The following is a 4,558-nucleotide window of genomic DNA, read 5'->3' on the forward strand; positions in this document are numbered from 1 at the left end:
CAGGAGAGGAATATGAAAGAAAGGGAAGGATAAAAGGAGTTCTTGTAGAGTGAAATGAAGTGAAACTCTCAGGTTTCTTGGAGTGTAAGGGAAACTTCCATCTTGGTATTCCTGTGACTATGGAGATGGCGGGAAATGGTGCTGGGTGTGTACAGTGTTTCATGTCATGTGACTGTGCTCTGTACTTGTGTTAGAGGAGTAGGTCAGCATTGTGCAGCCAGTTCTTTATCCTCTGGCGTAAGTTTTCTTTTCACCTTTTTAGATAGAGTTACTTTCTTTCTCTACAATGTCCCATGTGGTGGCTCAAGCCTAATAGAGGCAAGAAAAAGAATGAAAAATCCCAGTTGTATTCTACTACATGCAGCTACATCCTGCAGCAGCCCAGGTAGGAGCTGGGGTGTCCTAGATCAGGGGCAGGCAATTATTTTGGGCAGAGGGCCGCTTACTGAGTTTTGGCAAGCCTTTGAGGGCCACATGACAGGCAGCCCAGGGCAGATAAATATTAATTTTTTAAATTTTTTAGGGGCCCCACAGGCTGGATAGAATGGCCTGGCAGGCTGCACTCAGCTCCCGAACCGCATTTTGCCCACCCCTGTCCTAGATCATGCCTCCCTGCTCAGCTGGAGCAGACAGCTTGGGCCAAAGCTAGCCTGCCCCCCTGCAAGAGAGGCTTGTGAGAGGAGGTGCAAAGCTTCCTTGGGTTGCTGGGGGACTGACAGTTAATTTGATTCTGGAAGGGATCTGGGACAAAAGTTCAATAAACCAATTTCTGCACAACTACTTCAGTTGTATTCTAGGTTTATGTGTGCAAGTCCTGTTGGGCTTGATCCTGCTCTTGGCCAACAATTCATTTAAAGCAACAGAGTTACACCAATATAAAACCGGTTTATCTTTGGAATCTGGCCTGTGGACTTCATTGGGTCTGTTCAGGCCTAACCCCAAGGCAGAATTCACAATAAAGCCATTCTGCCAAGGGAAATGTCATTATTTGCTTATGTAGCTTACTGCTGTTCCTCACAGGACTGGCAGGAAGTCAGAATCCAAATGCTGGTCTCTTGGTGCTTTTGGCTTCCCTGAGTTAAGCATGCACACACTGGTTTGTTATTACAACCTTGCTCAGCACTGACTTTTTTCCTCTTACCAAAGACTGTGTTGAAGTGTGTGTTTGGAGAGAGAGCTCACAAAGACTGACGTGAGCTCTGCAAACAGAGTAAACAAACCAGGTAGGTAAAAAGGGTAAGTCCTGCCAACCATAGCAGCTGCTCGTTACACACCCTGCAAGATAAGCCGCTCATAGGCTCAGTTTCAGCTTTAGTATGTCACTGTTCTCATGACCACAGCGACCCTGATATGAAGAATCAAAATTTCAGCGTTCTGCCTACCTGTATTGGCCAGTATATTAACGAAAGATATACTGTGAGGAGGCTGGATTTTCAGTTGATGTAAACCAGTGTAGCTTCATGGCCTTCAGTAGAGACAAGTTAACTTTGCTCATTGAATATATGTCTCCATATTCTTTACAGGAGATATTTCCTGAAAGATTATTTTACTGAATTTTACACAGTGTTACTTCCACCATCCTCCTTTCTGTCTGTCCCCTGTTCTCATAAAGCTCTCTCATCATTAGAGAGTTAAAGACAATTGGTCTCATTCTGATTTTTGTTGTAGTTGCCTCCAGTCACTTGAAAATGAGGCAATGAAATTAGAATTGGATCCTGGGAGGGTAATGGCTGTGTTGGCAGATAATATTAAATAAGATTACACATGGGCTTGCCCCAAGAACCCTGTTTTATTGATTGAAGGAATCCCATTCAGGATGCTAATTGGATCTCTTGCTTTTTTCCCCCAGACTGTCATAGGTTTTTTGTTTTCTACCTTGACAGTAGCAGGAGACTCTGTTTATTATCTAACCAGAAGAGCACAAACAGCACACCTCTACTATTTTATGACAATATTAAAATGAGGTATATGTCTTACTTATGCTGTTAGGCTTGAATTTATGGTCTTCTTGCTGGGACATGAAATCTAGCCCATGCTGAAAAGGAGCAGAGATGGTCTATATCAGATTTTATACTTAGTTTTGATCCCAGCATAGCATGGCATTTTAAGGTCCAACAACTTAATGATAACATTTGATCCCAAAATTTGAACCTATATCTCCCATATAACTCAGCCTGTCAACCTCTCCTGCCTCAAAGCCTGGAGACAGGTGCTAGACCACTGGAGTTTCACTGGTTACGTGCCTGTTTGTTCCATTCAATATTTAACATAATTGTCACCCAAACCCAGTTTTACAAGCAGTGGTGGGGAAGCTTGGGCCAGGAGGAAGAAGAACAAAGGGATGAGGAATGGGGACAATGCACATCAAGCCCTGGAAATGCCACCATGCAGACACATTTCATGGGCTCTTCTCTGTCAGGAGGAGGGTGTGCAGAGATCACTGGCTTTTTTAATGAAGCAGATGGGATCACAAAAGCAATAGCTGCTGGAATTGTATTGCTACTGCCTCATCCCCTGTTTGGCTCTGGAGTTTTGGTTTTGATTTTAATAATGTTTTTAAGGAGACTGTTTAATGGCAGGGGAATAGTTGCAACACTGAATAAACCCAAAATGAAGGAATTAATGGAAAGTTTATTGTGTTACCACTGCTCTAGTGGCTTTGTCAAATCAACCACTTGCCAATTAATTCCTTAGTTGTCTTTTTCCCCCTGACTTGTTTTCTCTATAAGAGACAATCACTCAGCTTTTAATGGCTATTAAACTATTAGCTGATTACATCCTAACCTTTCCCTCCTCTTTCCTAAGGTGCATCAGAAAAGTTATTTAATAGGATATTAAACTCTGCACCCACTGTCTGAAATCTGCCCTCTTTATCATTTGCTTTTTGTAAAATGCACATGAGCTCAGCCCTCTAGCCAGGGTGTGATTGGCATGGGACAAGCATCACACAGGCTAGGGCTGTACAACCTTCTTCTCTCACAGTTCTGCTGTAGCACCCCAATGCCAACCTGCAAAATCCCTGTTATACCTCACCAAGGAAGCAATGCTCCTCAATTTTGACCTGTAACAGCCTTGGTATTTCAGTGCCAGGTACACACTGTCCGTTGGGCTGAGTTGCATGCTGGTTTTGTTATCAGGATCTTAAATGAAAACACAAAGCCTGTGTTCATTGGCAGGCTTAGGCAGGTTTTGATTTCAGCTTTGATTTCAGGTGTCCACTGCAAGAGGTGAGTTTGCAAGGGGGGATGTAACATCCATGGTGTACTAAGAAGTAAAATTGGGTTAGGATTCTCAGAAATGTCTAAGGAATTTAGGAGTACAAGTCCTGGTCTTTTTTTTTTTCTTTTTCTGGGGGGAAGTGGGTTTCTGGATCCTTTCTGAATGTAATACTCGAGCCCTGTTTTGTGGACTTTGCCAGAGACTAAGTGGGATTGCACAGCATAGAAATTTTCAGATATTTGCCCTAAATTTCTTCTATAGTGAGGACAGAATTGCCCAACTGAGTCCATTTGGGACCATAGCATGAGCAATAAGAATGCAGCTATGAAGTGGCAACAGAGAAAGAGTTTGCTAGGTTATTTTCCCACTTCACTGTGAGAATTGGTGCCTTCATTCGATGTTCCCCATGGCACCAACCACCATTGTATCTGAACAGGGAAAAGCCATACCTCTGCAAGTTTAAAATGGAGCACATTTGCATGTTACAACAGGTGAACCTGATGTACAGAAATTGGGTTAAAAGTCAGCACTGAAAAAAAAAACATTCAGCATCAGCCTATAGTCATCATTAAAGAACAGTCCACTGGAGAATGACATTACATTACCCCCATGTTCAGAATAACCAAACCTGTCATCAGGAGTCACACAGCTGTTCTGAATAGAAGTGCTGCAAATGCATTCAGCACAATTCTAACTCAGTAGTAGTTTGGCTGGGATAATCCAACACAGCAGTGTTCAACAGGGTTGTCAACTCTCAAGGAATTAGGTGTAAATCTTCAGGAGACTCTTGAGAGCTGCCCGGGAGATAAATGATAGGGCATTCATTAAAATAAATAGTAAATATTGAATTGGATTTATACAGTAGTCCAGTGGGTTTTTAAAATGTAATAGTAATGTTCATTTGCCTTCCTGATGTAAAGTCTACTCATTGTAATCCATAACTGATATAAGCAAGCATGGGGACATGCTTGCATTATCGTCGTCTTGTTATTAACTCAGCTTCCCTTCTCTGATTCCTCTAAAGACATACAAAAGGCAAGAGACCTACAAGAGACCCATATAAGTCCTGTTAGCCACATTTCAATTTCATGGCTGTGTCCAGGCAAGCAGGGGCATGGGCCTGCAGTGGCACAAATAGCAATGGCACCAATTTGTGCCACTACTTTTTGCTGCAGCACATTCTTCTGCACATGCACTTTGTTGTGGGACATATTGTCCTGCTGTGGGCAAATTGCCATTGCCCAGGTCCTCCCAGCTTCCAGCATGCTGAAGCAGCTGGGGCACTTATGGAGCCAGAGCATCTCACTGAAGGACCAAGCCTCCATTTGTTCCAGCAGAT

Source organism: Gavialis gangeticus, unplaced genomic scaffold (assembly GCF_001723915.1).
Source record: "Gavialis gangeticus isolate Ggan-Ray unplaced genomic scaffold, GavGan_comp1, whole genome shotgun sequence".
NCBI lineage: Eukaryota > Metazoa > Chordata > Crocodylia > Gavialidae > Gavialis > Gavialis gangeticus.